Source organism: Caretta caretta, chromosome 1, assembly GCF_965140235.1.
Source record: "Caretta caretta isolate rCarCar2 chromosome 1, rCarCar1.hap1, whole genome shotgun sequence".
In the NCBI taxonomy this organism is placed as follows: Eukaryota; Metazoa; Chordata; order Testudines; family Cheloniidae; genus Caretta; species Caretta caretta.
In genome coordinates this window covers 158,212,611-158,231,139 of record NC_134206.1, presented here as the reverse complement: position 1 = coordinate 158,231,139, position 18,529 = coordinate 158,212,611, and the positions used below count along the sequence as shown (strand labels likewise).

General features: G+C 43.2%; 1 long non-coding RNA gene across 2 annotated transcripts in view; it reads right to left on the bottom strand.

Annotated features, from left to right (window-relative positions):
- Positions 1-17,418, bottom strand: part of LOC125643127 (uncharacterized) — a 180,779-nt gene extending 163,361 nt beyond the window's left edge. Inside the window, exon 1 of one of the 2 annotated variants that reach the window (XR_007358607.2) lies at positions 17,251-17,418. This is a non-coding gene — a long non-coding RNA (uncharacterized LOC125643127). Of the gene's footprint in view, positions 1-6,334; positions 6,387-17,250 lie in introns of those variants that run through there. The other variant, XR_012666411.1, reaches the window with a different exon arrangement.
- Positions 17,419-18,529: the final 1,111 nt, after the last annotated feature.

The following is an 18,529-nucleotide window of genomic DNA, read 5'->3' as shown; positions in this document are numbered from 1 at the left end:
AGACAGAAAGCTGAATCCCTGACTAGAGTGTTATAACCCAGGCACAGCTGGGCTTGTGATGCTGTTTGTGAAATTAACCCTGCCATTCAGGGTGAGGAGCGATAAACTAACCTCTCCAGATTCACTGGAGGTTGAGACATAGGCACGGGCTTCCTCCTTGCCCTGGGGGTGCTCCGCCCCAGGCCCTGCCCCCATACCACCTCTTCCCCCAAAGTCCTACCCCACCCTGCCTCTTCCCACCTCTACTCCACTCCTCTTCCTGCCCAGTTCACCTCCTCCCCCAAGCACACCCTTTCCCTGCTCCTCCCATTCCATCCCCCAACACCTCCTGCACACCACAGAACAAATGATCACGTGGGGCGGGAGGTGCTGGGAGGGAGGAGAAGGAGCTGGCTGCCTGTGGGTGCTAAGCACCTGCTAATGTTTTCCTTGGGTGCTCCAGCCCTGGAGCACCCCTGGGGTCGGTGTCTATGAGTTGAGATTTAAAACTGAAGTGCCAGGAGATTGGGAGGAAAGACAGAGGGGCAGAAGCCTGGGAGGGGGTGAGGAGAAAAGGCCAGGAGACCAGACGGGATATAGACTCGGTGTTGGTGTTGGGAACTGTGGGAGGAGCATGTTGAAAGACTCCTGGTCTCATAATTGGGGAGATCTGTGGTGGTCAGAGCAATAGGGATGGAGGCTGGGATAGAGAGAGTACAGAAGACTGGGGCGTATAGAAAATGACAGACTATGGAAGAGCAGTGCAGGGGACAAGGGGAGAGATGCAAGGGTGTACGGGCAACTCCCAGAGCATGAGAAGGAGAATGAGAGAGTGTAGAGAACTGGTAGACATGGGACAGAGAGACATGGAAGGGACATGGGAAGGCATGGAGGAGACAGAGTCTGATCCACATAAAAAATGTTAAATGTTTACAGTATAGATGTTTTGCTCGTGAGTCTCCCTTTCCTCCTAATTTTCTTTGTCTGCTTTTTCTCACTTTGTTTTGCCGTCTTTCAGTATTTCTACCTTAGTCCTTAATTTTTTCCCACCACTTGCTAATTTTCTTTCCATTACTTTACTAAAATTACTGCAGTCACCTAACGTGAATGGGGCCCCATTGTGCTAAGCCCTGTGTGAAATAATGTACATATAACAAATGTATTATACTTAGAAAAACACAAAGACTTTTTTTCCCCTCTGCTCTGGAAAACGACTTCCTGTTTGTGCTGTCATTGCACTGGCCTCTCACCCTTCTTGTTCTGCTTTTCATAGATTCAGAGAAATGGAGGGTAGGAAGGAATCTCAAGAAATCATCCAACCCAGTTCCCAGTGCTGAGGCCTACACCAAGTAAACCTACACCATCCCTGACAGGTGTTTGTCCAACCTCCTTCTTAAAACCTCCAATGATAGGAATTCAACAATCTCCCTTGGAAGCCTATTCCAGAGCTTAACTACCCTTTTAGATAGAAAGTTTTTCACAGTATCTAACCTAAATCTCCCTGCTTTATGTTAATATTAATTGTGTTGAATATCTGGTCACCTTTATCCTTTTTAGTGAAGACTGAAGCAAAATAGGCATTAAACACATCAGCCTTCTTGATATCATCAGGTATTAGCTCTCTTTCCCTGCTAAGTAAAGGACCTGCATTTTCCTTCATCTTTCTCTTGCTCTAATATATCTAAAGAACCTCTTCTTATTGCTTTTTATAGCCCCTGGTAGGTGTAACTCATTTTGTGCCTAACCCTTTTGTCCCTACATGCTTGTGCTATTCTTTTGTACTCCTCCCTAGCAATTCATCCGTTTCTACTTTTTGTAGGATTCCGTTTTGATTTTCAAGTAATTAAAGAGCCCCTACATTACCTCTCATATATGTTTTATCCACTTCTTTACCCCAGGCTCTCCCTACTTTTCTTTTCCCTGCCCAAAATTCTCCCCCAAAGCCTGGGCCTGTTCCTGATGCTGGTTTCACCGCTGTGCACCCCTCCCCCTCTAAATCAGAGGTTCTCAAAGTGGGGAGCATGGGGGAGTGAGAAGCTTTAGGAGAGTGGTGGCTGCTGGCCGCGTCCCCAGCTCTGAAGGCAGCACTGCCGTCAGCAGCAGTAAGGGTGACAAAGCACCATACCATGCCACCCTTACTTTTGTGCTGTGCTGGCGGCAGAGCTGCCTTCAGAACTGGGCACCCGGCCAGCAGCTGCCGCTCTCCACTCTGCCTTCAGAGCTGGGCAGCAATATGTACTTGCATGGCAGGAGCAGGGAGGTGGGCGTAAATGACTCCAGATGCAAAGAAGGAGCGGCGTGCAATCAGATAGGTTTGAGAACCCGTGCTGTAGACCATCACCATTGAAACTGCTGGGAGTAAGCAGTGTAGTGGCATATAGGGGGAGACAAAGGGGAAGCATCACAGATCTGTATGGCTGTTGCTGAGGGTGAAGAAGCCAAGCATCTATTGTGTCTGTACTGTGGAAACTACGATAATTTATACTCAAAGCTTCATAACTTGGCCAAATCTGAACCATTGTCATTAGAACATTCAGAGGCATTTCCTTCTTGGTAAAGGCCTTCTTCTGGCCAAATTACAACTTTTCTCCCCCATGCATTTCAGCCATACAACTATTTCAAAACTCACAAGAATGGGTACAGTGTATCTTTCCCTCATTCTCTTCATACTCAAAAAATAGGGTGTTATAAATTCTTCATTAAACTGAATTATAGATGGAGAACTGTTATAAAAAGCATTGGTCACTGAACAATTGCTGGTAACAGTGACCCCTTGTCAATATAACTTGTATTTTCAAATAAACTCTTTGCAGGGTGGTTTTTACACAATGTACTGACTGCTTCTTTTCCTTTGAACTTTTAGACTATTGAGGAGATCAAAATGAGTACAGTTTTCTTTTAAATAACATGACAAACATAGGGATGAGATTTGTCACAGATCAAATGCGGACTATGTTTAGTCCCCTGATTGAATTAACCTTGTTATCCCTAGCCTGATTCTTGCTTGCATATTTATACCTGCCTCTGGAAATTTCCACTACATGCATCTGACGAAGTGGGTATTCACGCACGAAAGCTTATGCTCCAATACATCTGTTAGTCTATAAGGTGCCACAGGACTCTTTGCCGCTTTTACAGATCCAGACTAACACAGCTACCCCTCTGATATATGTTTATAATGTATATAATCTTTTCATTGGTACATGGACCTAAAAGAATTAGTCAGTCCTTCCAGATCTTTATTTATTTTCATTTCTCTGAATCCCCTCCAATTTCTTGATGCCATTCTGGTACTCATGTACCCAGAATGGAAAGTCAGATTATAGGTATGATGTTATCTTATGACAAGGAACTGTCACTTTTCTGGCACTTGCTGTGACCTCTTTGTGTATGTAGCTGAAAAAAATCACCTTTAATTTTTTTGCTGCCATTATCATGTTACAAGCTCATATCCAATTTTCTGACTGTTATCACACCTCTGGTAGGCTTCTGCTGATTGTTACCAGGAGGTGATAGTGGACAGCTCATTAGCAATATGAGCTCACAGTCAATGTGACATGATAGCAAAAAGAGTGTCAAAGGACCAAATTCTGCCTTTGGATACATCCATCTGAATTCCCACTGAAATCAATAGGATCGTCTTCTAAGGGCAGAATTTGGTCCAATGTGATTTGGGGCAGCATGCACAGATCTATGAAGTACTTGAATGATGTTTAAAATCATATTTAGCCAGGAAGTTTCCTACTGACTGTGTGTTAGGCAGAGGCCAAAGAATGTAAATAATTCCAGCTAAGGTGTCCATTAATTCACACTCTATAAGGCTCTATGTCCACTTATTTTCTATGGTAGCATAAGAAAGAATTTCTTTTTTCAGATAGTAACTTGAGGATTTTGCTAAACCCCCCAAGACAGGCAATTTTGGACTAAATGATGTGGTTGATTGGAAAGCTGCCAATGTAAACATGGAAAAAAGGCAGAGAAAAAGCTTTTGGAGGATGATAGGAAACCAAAAGATTGTAAATTATATGATGAGGTTTCTCCTAACCCCACATATGTCCCCTCAGAGGCCCAAAGTGTGGATCCAAGGGCAGAATTTCTTCATTATGCACAGAATCCCAAGAAAATCCTCTAGTAACCCCTTTCCTCACATCCCCATCAGACTGAAGAATTCTTCTCCATCCTCCTCCTGCCATCACATGCACTGTAATCCTTCTTTCCCTGCGTCACCCGTTCAGTGACCCTTCTTATTCTGTAGGATCACATGCATACTATACACCATAGCTTCCTCTAGAGCTCCAAAGGTAGACATTTAGTAAGGGAGAAAATACTTTCCTTGTCATCTCTTCCCATCTCCTGTATGTTCAAAGGAATCTTATTTTTAAACAGGGAAACCAAGTTTTCTCCCAAAACTTTCTCAAATTAAGCTCCACCTCTCTCCTTCTGAGACTTCAGGATAATGTTTATAAAAGCTATTTAAAGTTGTAACAAGTCTCTATCTTCATGATCACTTTCTACTCACTACTATACCCTTCCCCACCCATCGTCCTCCAAGACGGTAAGTAATGCAATTCCAGATTGCAATCCCAGGACACTTTGAATGAACAAACCAAAACTACCTTATTCTTCCAGCTCCCCCATGTATTCATGTCTGTGCACCGCATAGGAAGGCATAGTATTGCAAAGTCAGTGTGCTGCTTAGTCACAAGGGAAACCTGTGCTAGCTTCTAGCCTCAGGTAAAGTGCTGCATTCTTTCAAGTAGGAGAAACAGAATAAAAATGAAGGATTCAAATATATATCCACATGGACCTCCTCTGAAGTGTTCTCTTTTGTCGTTTGTTTGTTTCAAAAACTTATTTTCAATCCTAAAGTGATTGGTATAGATGCAGTTCACACAGCACCAGCCTCATAATCACTCCTACACACACCCTGCAATATGTTTCTGACTCTCAGAGGAGCTCTGGTTCTGTATGTAATCCATCAGTTTCAGAGTGCTTCTGTCTCATCTAGAATAGCTGCTCTCATTTTTAGTGGCGAAGACTCAGTGTGATGGGCGGGGGGGCGGGGGGAGGGGAGCAAAAGAGAAAGCTTTAAATCAAACCCCATTACCAAGACTTGATAGGCTTCCCTTCCAAGTTATTTCTAATACCCCCTGCCCTGGCTGATTGCCAAAAGGGAGATTCACTAAGCAAGTGTGAAATTGCTGAGCAAATCAAGGAGGATAGTAGATCTGAAGGCTGAAGGATCCTTTGGGAAGAGAAGCTTCCCTCCAGGCAGTTCGAAGAATGCCCCAAAAGTAGTCAGCTCACCGCCTCCACCCTTGCCAGCCGCATTCTCAGGGCTTTAACAGTACAAAACAGTACCACACACTACTTAAATGTTCCTCACTGTCAAGAATTAGCCCCTAAGAAACTCAGGAAAGTATCAAGACTCTTAAACAAGCTGAGAAACATATGCCCTTTCATTAACCTCTCTATGGCCAGTAAAAATTTAAAAAAATAAAAGCTCAATCAGCATTTCATCTGAGACTCTTGAAGTTGCATGTTAGTGTTGTGGCTTTAGAAATAATCCACCTAAGAGATTATCTCAGTGTGGTTGTGAGATAATCTTGTAAACCATTACATGTGTTCAGTCCCTGTCTTCAAAACACCTAAGCTCTCCCCGGGGGTTCTTCCATGCCATGCAAATAGTTCATGAGGATGTAGGGAACCTCCAGCATGGCACCAGATCTGATCAAATCTTCAGTTAGTCAGAGTAATGTATAAATCAATGAGTACAGCAATTTTGGGGGTGGGGAAGTCAAGGGCAGGAGTTCCAGCACGATACACAGAAGAGGAAACTTGCCTTGCCGCAAAGCTATTACATATGACAAGTGTGCCTTCCTCACACATACAACTCCTTAATCCAACCTCTGTCCCTTGTAAAGAAGCTGTGTCTAAGCTTCCATTTCCCATGTGGCCATATTATAATATGACACAGGGTGTACTTGTAGCAGCTTAAGAACACAGGCATTGGTCCACCTAATCTGGTGTCACGGGCATTGCTAGACTGAATCAGATCAGTGGTCAGTCCATCTAGTCAAATATACTGTCTCCAACAATGGCCAGCACCAGATGCTTTCGAGGAGGAATGTGTGAGTGCACGAAACTACTAAAATAAATGTTAGAAACTATTTAAGAAACCTGTAAAAATACATTTTTAAAATTAACAGAATAAAGAAAATATATATTTGCTTTATTCTGTTAATATATATATAAATTGATATGGTTATAAATAGCTAAGAGTTAATAACAGAAAACAAATAGAAATGGGCAAAAACAATTATAAATTTAAAAAATAATTGACTAATATCTTTACCAAGTGTTTGGAGAAGCTCAGATGGAAGGTGCTGCGGTATTGTTGATGTCTGGTGTAGAGGGCGGAGTGATAATGAAGTGTTTGTGGTTAGGACTATACACTGTATTTTGCAAGCAAAGCTGAAGAGTTGCAAGGTTTGCTCCTGGAGGCTGCCTGCACCAATGTCTCTGCTACATCCAAAGAGCTAGAATCAGCATGCTTTAGTTAATTTTAAAAGACCTGAGTTGAGTTTTGAAGGGTTCCCCTGAACGGTTTCATCCATACAGTGGATTTTAGGCTTAGCTAGAGGACAAACAGTTACAAATAAATGCTCCCTCTCCATTCTGAGACATAAAACATGTTACATCCAAAACAAACAGGGCCAGCCATTTTAGAAGCCTGAGCCATGCTTCTGGATGGGAACTGGTAGGAGCTGGGGAGAGGATGGGAAGGGAGGCATTTCCTGAAGATTTTATTGAATTATTAAAACTGCTGCGGGGGCATGAGAGGGCCAATGCTAAGAGTTTTTATTAAACGAAATAGATTAAAATGTGTCAGTTAACTCTAAACTTATGAGCCTGAACATCAGAAGGTTCCTAATTTGTACAGGTGCTGCAGATAATTATCAGTTTAATTTGATACTTCCCACAGCGACAGAGCTGCTATCAGAATGGTTCAACTGCTGTCTTTCAAATGAGCCTCTGACACTGAAAAAGCCCCCCCCACTGCCCAACTGCCTTTGTGGTATTAACATTCCTCCAGTGCCCCTGACACAATCATATACACAGAGATGCCAAGAAATTACTCAGATTGTATATCTTAGACTATCCCAAACCTTAAATTTGTGGGAGATGAGGAGAAGAGGTTAGCCAGGTCCTGAGTTGCTGTGGGCTTTTGTTTTTGTAAAGGGACCCTCACTTCCACCACCCGTGACCTGAATAGCAAAGAATTGTGAAGGAAAACCTGATCTGAACAGGGCTCCTAAGAATACTTCAAAATATGGCCTCGGAAATAAGTGTCAGATTCCATTTCCTCCAGTTCTTTAGAATCTGTGGATGACAGAGAGATGGCTGTTCCATCCCCCTCTCCGCCCTGACGCTGACACCCAGACAGTAACACCGCCAGGCTCTAAACTGGCTCATGAATCAACTGGCTGCAGGTTCTTTCCCATTCTCAGGGTACATTCACTGTTCTATTGCAGCCAGGAGCAGCCTAATGTCAGGGGACAAGCTGCTGCGGGGGCTGAGTTATACACACACACACACAGCTGCCATTAATCCAACCATTGCTTCATATCACAGCCTAGCTGGGAGAGCGAATCTTAGAATTCTATGCATATTTCCAAAGCCATAAGGTTATTTGTGATGGCAGAAGGTAGGTAATGAATCCCAGACCCTCCAAGAAAGCCATATGTATCATTAACTAGAGACAAATGTGACTTTAGGGTATTGGCACAACCAATCACTTTCCTTTCATATTTTAAGAGATATTTGTTTAATTCCAAAATTTCCCCCAGAGTTGCAATGTACTTGGGGGGGGGGGGGGGGAAATATGTGGGGAAGTACTCTTTTTTTTCCCCCCTTGAAAAAAAAATCCAATAAACCTGGTGGAATATGCTCAGTCCCAGCAATTTATTTGGATGGAGGAAACCAAGGAATTTAGCAACCCAACCAGGGTATGTATTTTTCTCCCCTTTAAGACCAGCTCTTCCTCTCAGCCCACAGCTTCAAGACATTTGTATGGCTACCTCATCTGTATGATTTTTTTTGTTTTAGTTAATATTTTTATTAAATGAAGGGGGGAAGCACTAACAATTACAAATAAGTCACTTGCTGAGCACTTTTCCACCACCCCATCCTTGTGTAATAGAGGCTTCTAATTTATTCATTTATATAATGAATAGCAGTGTGACTATGCTACACCCAGGGGTTCTCAAACTTCATTGCACCATGACCCCCCCTTCTGACAACAAAAATTATTACACAACCCCAGGAGAAGGGACCAAAGCCTGAGCTTGCCCTAGCCCCACTGCCCTGGGTGGTGGGGCCAAAGTCAAAGGCCGAGCCCCACTGCCCCAGGCAGGGGGGCCAAAGCCCCAAGGGCTTCAGCCCCAGGCAGGGGGCTTGTAACCTGAGTCCCGCTGCCCAGGGCTGAAGCCCTCAGGCTTTGGTTTTGGCCCTGGGCAGTGGAGCTCAGGCTCCAGCTTTGGAACCGGGCTGCAGCAAGTCTAAGCCAGTCATGGCGACCCCATTAAATGAGGTTGCAACCCATTTTGGGGTCCCGACCCACAGTTTGAGAATTGCTTTACCAACATCTGACCTAACCTCTGAGACCTTTAAGTAGGCTGAATGTTTACATTAAGCATCGTAATACATCATTACATCATACCCATTTGAAGGTTTCTGAAGGGCAGCTTTAAGTCAATAAAGTATTCTACTGTAGGAAATGTAGCTATTAATAGTTTCTTTGTCCATGCCAGATCAGAAATACAGACACCTAACACCTAAGAGAACAACCATATTCAATTTATAGCAGAACATATGCATGCTCTGTTGAATATTACAGAGACACAGACTGGCCAACCTCTTCAGTAAGTTCAAATTACTTCCCACATGGGCATCTATTGGACCTCTTCAGGACAGCTTAAAGTGTCATTTGTTTGTTTTAGTGAAAGGAACTTCAGCTACAGAACTTAAAACTATTCCCATAATGGCGCTTTAATTATCCAAGAGACTGACAATAGATTTACATTTTAATTGAGATTAATGAATTATGCATGTTTCATTAAAACATTTTGCATAGCTGGTGGACAAGCACTGTGAAAGAAATGGTATAGAGGCTGTAGGGATTTATCTTAATGGAAGGAGAAGAACATTCTGTGTTTTCAATTGCATTTGATCTAGGAAACACAGCTACAGAAAGGTCACCCCAGCCAGGTACCAATAGAGCAATAGGGTGATGCAGGGCTCAGCCCAGGCCACCGTGCATCCTGGCATGTGGGAGTTATGAGTCCCAGTTTTGTCACAGTAATAATGCAATATTTTAAATCATCTTAGTAAAAGTTTAGCCTTCTGAGCATGTTTGGAGGGGCTGTGTACACTGAAAATTCAACTGGAGTGAAGAGTCTCCAGTTCCTAGCTTGGTCTCGGAAGCTCTTCAGAACAGCCACTCTCATTCACAGGACCTTTGAGTTGGGACAACACTCATACTAACATCTGTGGTGTTGCCAACTCTCATGATTTTGTCAAGAATCTTGTAATCCTTGGTGTTTTGCTTAAAGCCCAGCTCCTAGATGCATGAAAATCTCAGCTTTCATTTTTTTAAAGAAAGGAAGCTAGCTCTCATAGTTGCAGAGAAAAGCTTGAAACAAATAAAACATCAGAAGATAAAAGAGCCCCCAAAGTTGTTATTTTTAAAAATCTCATGATCTGTATGCCAATCTTATGACTTTTTTGGCACTTGGAGTTGGCAGTACTGTATAGTCTTCAACATAATCATCTTAGTTCTATCCACTGAGAGCTCCAGCCTAATGACAGGCCAAGTTTCTAAAAGAATTAGGAGCTGCTAAAGGAAATCAAGAACCTCTTTTTAGGCAGAATCCCATCCCTATGTAGGATTCTAGCATTATTGCAGCATTTGAATTTCATGTTTCATTTGCTTGCTTTGGCTTAATATTTGTTATTTAGTCTACTATGTCTCTGTATTGCAAAGTGTCTTGGAAGCCATGACAGGAAATGTGCTGCACAAGGTTAGCACGTGGTATTGAGTGTAAACCTTCATTTGATGAACACAACCCTAAGCTAAAATCATTCCAGATCCTGTTTCAGGCTGTGTTGAGGAGATGCTCATGCTGTTTATTAACTTATTCACATAATGGGAGAAGGCATAGTGCACAAACAAAAGGGTCAGCCTGACATTATTTATTTGCAAATAAGCTGCGTGGTCATACGAGCAGAGGGATTGCCATATTAGATCAGATCTCTGGCCCATTCAGCCCAATATACTGTTTCTGACATTGCTTCAGAGGAAGGTGGAAAAAACCTCATATTGAACAATTATGGAAAACCTGACCACAGGAGAAGCTTCTTCCTAAACCCAGTCAGCTAGAGGTTGACTTATGATATGACCTGAAACTTGAGCATTCACAAATACATTACTTCTACAGAAGGGATATAATGTAATTGTGGATGTCCTCATTATCCATATAAATATTTAATCCTTTTCTGAGTCCTAGTAAGCTCTAGGATCAGTTCTATCTAGTGGCAATGAGTACCAGAAATTAATTGGGGCTCCAAAAGGAATCAATAGAGGAGCATACAGTATAACAATCTTATTTACAATGGGTGCTCTTTGCATTTGTATAGAAATAACAGCTCATGATCTTACATTTCTATTTTTTATGAAATGTCTCTTCCCACTTTTCAAACATGCTCCTACTTTCCTCCCAGTCTCTAGCTTCTTTATTGCATGCCATTAGAACATTTACCCATCCCTCCTTTATTCCCAGTTACTAAATCAAATTGAAAGGCAATTCAAATACATTAAACACATTTCTAATATTATTTTTCCATGTAAGCAGTTGATGATAGTACCAAAGAGATGTTCTCTGATCACAAACACGAGGTTAGGTGGCGGTCCATGAGAACATTTCTCTTTTCAGATGTGGACCTCACTACAAAAACGTTTGAGAATCCCCATTTTAAAACTGTTAGCTACTTATACAATTATAGGCAACAAACAAAACATCGTACTCGGTTACCATACTGCCATAGCATCCTAAAGGACTCAGTAAACTCTCTCTCTCTGCCCCATACTGATATATTATATTTTACACAGCACTAAGTTTGGACTTCAGCCACTTTTTTACACGCAATTTAGGTGCATGACCTGGACAGCGGGGCAGGGTCCCAGCCAAAGGGAACAAAAACTTGAAACGATGTTTTGTTTTGTTTTAATTTTTCCAGCAAACTCTAGGGAATACATATACAAGAAGCGTCTATTTGCTATTTAGAGATTTGTTAGTCACAGAGGACTCTACAGGGTCCTCCAAAGTTTTCGTGAGTCTTCCGTTGCTACCACCTGCCAGGGATTTGGTGAATGCATGTTAAGAAGGAACAAGACAGAGAAGCACTGTGGACTCCGACAGTTTTATTCCTCTGTCCCCTCACTCTGCTTCACAGAAATGGGAGGGCAGGTAGATTACTTTTGAAGATTGGTATATCCTTCACTTGGTGCTGATGCTACCTTTCTATTTTACTTTTTGACATCCTAAAATGTTGACTAAAATAAATACGTGAAAAAGTTATCAACATGGAGACTTTTTGGTAACAGTTTAAAGAAAGTATCCTCAATATCAGTGGGAACCAAAGTTTAGCCCATGAAGTACAACATGCCCTGCAGACACCTATGTCTTTAAAACCGAGGTATAGCTTGCCCAGGCTGTATGGCACAACATCAGAGAAACCACTTGGATTAGGATGGAGCACTATATGCTGTTAGGATATAGATATTCAGGCCTGTCTGTAAAGGCCTATACTCTAAGAATTTAGGTGTATTCTTATCACTTGGCCAGTTATAGAGGTATAAAAGAAAGAATCAAAATCACTGTCTGCTGGTGTAAGGGCCTTCTCTTACTGTGACAGTCTGAGGCCCTGTGCTTAGGCTAAGGCCTTTGGCTAAGCAGCAGAGGCAGCCATAAGCTAGGAAGCGACCGGTCACATCCTCACATTCCAAACTAGTCACACTGAAATAAGGTGCTATTCGGCTGTTAGGAATACAATCCTGTCCTGATAGTGCCTATCACCTCCAGAGAAAGGGAAGTGCCTAGAAAATGTAAAAGGAAACTTAGTTTGATAGCATCCTGTCTGGCAAGAACTCACTTATCAATAGCTGGGATGTGAAATCCTCGCTTCTGTGTTGTCTTGTCATTGTAGTTCCCACTTTGCTATTGTTTGTCTGTATAATCTCTGTCTGGTTCTGTGATTGTTCCTGTCTGCTGTATAATTAATTTTGCTGGGTGTAAACTAATTAAGGTGGTGGGATATAATTGGTTACATAATCATGTTACAATATGTTAGGATTGGTTAGTTAAATTTCAGGAAAATGATTGGTTAAGGTATAGCTAAGCAGAACTCAAGTTTTACTATATAATCTGTAATCAATGAGGAAGTGACTGGGTATGGGTGGGGGTGGGCATGTGGGTGTGTGAGATGGGAACAGAGAATGGGGGTAAGAAAATTGGAATCATGTTTTGCTAAAGGGGGAAATGGGAATGGGAGTAAGGAAGTTGGAATCATGTTTGGCTAAGGGTAGGAATGAGAACAGGGACACAGGCGTAAGGCTCTGTGGTGTCAGAGCTGGGAAGGAGGATACTAAGGAAGGAAACTGGAATCATGCTTGCTGGAAGTTCACCCCAATAAACATCGAATTGTTTGCACCTTTGGACTTCGGGTATTGTTGCTCTCTGTTCATGTGAGAAGGACCAGGGAAGTAAGTGGGTGAAGGAATAAGCCCTCTAACATATGCTGGAATCTAGAGTCTCGACGAGTCCTACCTATGTATCCAAGGTAAGAACGGCTGCAGTCTGCTCCGCTGCATACAAATCAGGCACCGACTTTGGGCTCCTACCCATACTACCCCCAGCCATGCTGCTATTTTTTGGGCTCTAGCTTGAGCAGAACTTGTGTGTTTCTGTCTACTTGTGCTGGGAAGCACGCTTCCGGTGGCTGTGTAGATGTATCCTGAGGCAGTGCACGTGCTAGCCAATTGGAGGCCCTAAGTAGGAATATTTTACGCTCCCCACCCTGCAGCACATATAAATAACTGATAGGAGGGGGCCTTCAGCTGCTTGGGACCTAAGCAATTGCTTAGTCTGCTTATGCCTAGCGCCGGCTCTGCCCTGAGTCAAGGCTACGTAATTCCATTACTAGTCAGGCTAACACAGCTACCACTCTGAAACTAGTCCTCTGAGCGGGTATCTGGTTTCTCAGCAAGGTATATTTCCGCTTCCCCATCCTTGAATTTTCCTTTTCCCCCCTTTTTGTATTATTTAAGGACAATTTAATTGGCTCAGCAAGCAGGAGATACTCCTAATGTTTCTTTATCAGCTTTTAATAGGAGTTTTCCTGACACCTGCTACAAATGAACTAAAGGAAAGAAAACCACGGAAGCCTTTAACTCATTTGTGACGGTGGAGGGAGATTTCCCCATTTCTCTGTGACCTCCGGGTGACTCCCACTACTTAAATTCAGCTGAGATCTCCTGGGCAGCGGCCATGCATAAGAAAGCAATAAAAACACTTTCAGTTGTCGATGCATCTGCCTTTGTTTTGCTCTTTGACTGTGCTCTCTGCTACCAGGGGGGAATGTTTGACGCAGACTAGCGTGACTTTGCATTTCATACTGCATGGTCCATTTAGCTGCTGTAACTCTGCTTTAAGCTGGTCATGGGGAAGAATTAAGCTCTTTTCTTCACAGACATCCAAATTCCCTCTAGTTCTCGTGGACTCCAAGAGAGAGAGAAGAGATGCATTTCTACCTCTTTCCTTGCAGTCCCATGTACGGAGGTAGTTTTTATATTCAGAGTACGCGCTGCACTGGTTCCCTGATTTTACCACACAGAAACCTCTCAAGCCTGACAAAGCAGGCCTTGCCTCAGTGCCTCCCCCGACTCTACTGAGATAAACTAGGTTTTCAGGGTACAAAGAACACTCTGGCCTTCTCAAAACACAAACTGATTGTAGCCGTGGGATGACAAAGCTGGGATTGAGACATAGTTTTAACACAGGCCCCGGAGGCCTGGTCCTCTTCAGTGCTTTGCCCCTTTTGTAGTCATCTACATCTGGGCAAAGTTGATGTAAACAGCACAATGGCTGCATTTTACACACACTTTGCACAGATGTACACACTGCACAAAGGCCTCATGTGTTAGAAATGAAGCATGAGAGTGCCAAAGAATCTCATTCAGTTTGAGGCTTGCTCCAAAGCAGAATCAGGAATACCAGAGATGCAGCCCCTGGAAATGGGTTTTTGAAAAGAAGAGAATCACCTGAGATAGCATCAATTCTGTGAAATGCCCTACAGTAGCGAGAATCATGGCTGTGGGGAATGGTGCCAAGTACCAACCTTCCCCACAAAGCAAGAGGCCAGCTGTCTCCTTTTTACCACTGTTGGAATGCAAAGACTATACCAGCCCTAAAAAGGAAGGGAGGTAATAGCCTCACAGCTTCCAGCAGTTATTAGCCACCTTGATCTTGATCACAGCCCTACCTGCTGCTAGACACAAAATCCCTCATGTCTGGCATAAATGAATAAACTTTAAGATCCCAGTTCTGACCAGCACCTTTCAGGAGGCACAGCACTGGTGAAGTAAGCAAAGGTAGATTTAAAACACTTTTCAATGTCCATGATTTTGGGGCTAGTGAGAGCCCGTTTGGCAGCCCTCAGGATAAACTAGAGCTGACTTAACAGCTACTCTAACATATGTCTGGGCTGTAGAGATCCCCAAGGGACTATCCAGCCATGACACGGAACAATCAAGACACACCCATCAACAACCCCTCCTTTCCACAGGCCTGCTCCCTGCACACCATTACACAAGGGAACAACAAGAGGCAACCAATGACTGTTAGGATATTCCCCACTGGGGAGCTCCTGGTGCTTTCCTACCCACATGCATTACAGGAGCTCCTCTCTCTCTCTCTTACCCTACACGATTATGGAGTTTTTCATTTGTAACCACTATAAAGGTATGAAGTTTTACAATATATTGCTTAACAGGAAGAAGGAAGGAAATTAGTACAAGTGCTGGCGGGGGGTGAAGAGGAGGGGGGGGGAACCAAACTAACCCAAACCACAACAAAATTGGGCATTTTCCAATTGTCATCAGTGAAATAACAGAGGGTATTTCCAGTAAAGTCACATTCTAATCAAAAGATACCACACACATTCACAGTACGGTCATCTAGGCATCACCGGCACAGAAGAAAGCATGGCACACCAACATAAGCACACCAAGTTACATAAAATAGCATTGAGATTCTGAGTTAAGGTATGTCTACACCGCAATCACGAAGTGAGCCTGCAGCTCTTGTAGTGATGTCTGTGCTAGCTTTAATCTAGCTAGCTTGCATACCAGAGCAGCGAAGTCACAGCAGCACACAATTTCAGCCCTGGTTGTCCAAACCTTCCAGGAACCCAGGGTAACTACTTGCACACTGCTGCAACTTCTCTGCTCTGGTACTCGAGCTAGCTAGATCAAAGCTTGCTCAGGTATGGCTACACAAGCTGCCATCACCCCCAGGACTGCAGTGTAGACATACCCTCACACGCATAAAGCAAGATATTCATACAGGCATTCAGAGGGAGAGAGATCTCCAGTATATCACTCCCAAATCAAGGTGAAGTTTAAATTTATGCCTGAACCATTCCTATAAGACCACCATGCATATATGCAACTCGAGAAAGTTCAAAATCTCCCTTGGTAACCGTGCTTTATTTCTGCATTGACTGACTGTAGTTTTAGGGCCCAGCCCTGTCTTTACTTATACCCTATGTATCTCTCACGGAGTCAATGGACCTGCACAGGGTGTAAATCAAGGCAGGTTTAACCTGGTGGGTGGTTTCACTAGCCAGGGAAGGGAAATAAACCTCCAGGCATCCATATTTTCAAGGCCCTTTCCTCAGGGTTTATTTTGTTGTCTACAAAAAGGTCACAAAACAAAAGCAAATCAACTGGTGACACTAGGCAATAATCCCCACAGGCTTTCTCCACTTGACCCAACCTAGAGGGAAGAAGGCACTCTCTTGTCCTTAGTTTTCCCTTTGATCATCGCTTTCCTTTCCTTTTACACTCTGCCCCTGAGCAGCCACATGAGTCCCAGTGGGAACAGTTAACCCTGTTACAGATTGCAGCACCTTTACTTTGTCACAGCAGGATTTGCTTTAACATGTTAATATTTGCCCTGCATTTTCCCTGCTGCATCTTATGCCTCTTACATCTCATGTTCTGTCCTTGATAGCTCCTGAGAGTAATTGATCCCGATCCTCTTTATAGCATCTTGGTAAGTACTGTCTTCGTAAGTAGGTAAACCTCTCCCCTCCACCTCCCCGCCATCTCTTCTCCATATTGAACATCTCCAGTCTCTTAACCTTTACTTTAGCAATTTTATTTTCTACAACTTTTGTCATTTATTTGTATATGCTCCTCCTCTGATTTCTCTCCAGTTGGTGTGCCCCTTTACAAATATGATCCCATGAAGCCTAACCAGAAACCCAACCAGTGCCAAAATAATTACCTTATTTATTTCACATGAAAGATTCCTGTTAAGATGACTCTAAATGGTGTTTTCCTGTTGGCAACAATGTTTTACCTCATGTCCAGTTTATCATCTCCTATAACCTCCAGATCCATTCCTGCAGCACTGCTGCCTAGCCAATCATGCCTCATTTTACTTTTGTGAATTTGATTATTTCTTCCTACATCAGCTACTTTACATTAGATTGTATCTCCTTTGATAGATTCAAGTCCATTTCTCTTATCTATCAAGCTCATGCTGTATTTTAATTCTACACTCAGTTTATTGACAATCTCTCTCCATTTTGTATCGTCCTCATATTAGATTAGTGTATTCTCCCCCTCCACTCTCCAAGTCATTTATTATTTGCATTACAGCAGCATCCAGAGGCCCAAATCAGTATCGGATCTCGATTGCACTAGGCGCTGTACAGACATATATTAAGAGACAGTTCCTGCCCCTAAGTGCTTCCAGTTTAATTTAAGAACAGACACAAGAAGAGGGTGTAGCAAATAATCCGAGCAAATGAGGAAATGTTTGAACTGTACAGAATTTGGAGTCAGTGGCAGTTCTATCTAGCACAGCCGGAGCAATCCTCCACTCACAACAAGAAGATAATAAAAGCAATCTCAAACAGATGTACCTTTTATCCCCATCCTGTGTGTGTCCATCAGAGCAGTTCATTTACCACCAGAGTACTTCCCAAAGAAGGATCCAGGTTGGCAGCAGCTGCTCCAGTGCCCCATAAGGTGCAGTGCCCATGTGCATTATTGCAGCATGTGGACTCAGATACCATGGTGGTGGATGGAGTATAAATGCCTGGACAGAATAGATAAGATTGGTTAGGCTCCCGCAGCAGTAGTAACCCTAGAACTACACTGGATAGCCCATCAACTACAGCAGAGGCCCAAGGATTACAGTCAGAAGGGCAGTGAACAAATGAACACATGTGCAGCTAAGGGAAGTTAGAGCACCCACCCTAAGACACCACTGCCCAGACCTGCACCCTGTGGGATCCTTCTTGACATTTCAGCTCAGCTCAGCTCAGCACTGAAATAATAGTTACTCTTGAAGCTCGATTGTGTTTAAGCAAATGTGTGGTTGTCTCACAAGTGATTCTATGTAGGCACACTTCAGCAGTTTATCTAGGAGAGGAGTCACTATCAATAGCCTTATATTACAAGTTTCAGAGTAGCAGCCGTGTTAGTCTGTATTCGCAAAAAGAACAGGAGGACTTGTGGCACCTTAGAGACTAACCAATTTATTTGAGCATAAGCTTTTGTGAGCTACGTAAGTTAGTTGCATCCGATGAAGTTAAGCTGTAGCTCACGAAAGCTCATGCTCAAATAAATTGGCTAGTCTCTAAGGTGCCACAGGTACTCCTGTTCTTTTTTGCTTATATTACAAGTACACTTTAAATGCCCTGAGTGCTGTAAATCGCAAGTGCCGTACAACATGGCCCTGGACTCATCAGAAACAATTCATGGCAAACCCACTTAATTTTATTTCCTCAATGACAGCAGGATCAGTGAACAAAAGAATTGTGGTGGACACAGCAAAAAACATAGTGCACTCTACTCACTGCTTCAGTTTTATTCACTAAGGAGAGGATTACAGCTGGCCTTCACGCGGGGGCCTGGTGGGGAGAGGCCACAATGAGCTATACTTCGCATAACCTGCAAAATAACCAGCCATAACTGCAGTCCATGAAGAGCACAGAGATTATTCCCTTTACTGGAGAGCTTCAGAGGGGGCAGGGACGGGAGGAAAGGACACATACACACACTCGAGTTGTCAAAGCTGGCCAACTGTGTGATGGGAGGGGGAAATACGCTATTATACCATGAAGGGAAGTAACAGGCTCACTACCTCTGTGGGTCTGGGAGTTCTGAGAGGCATTCTTCTTCCCTGAGGCAGAATGT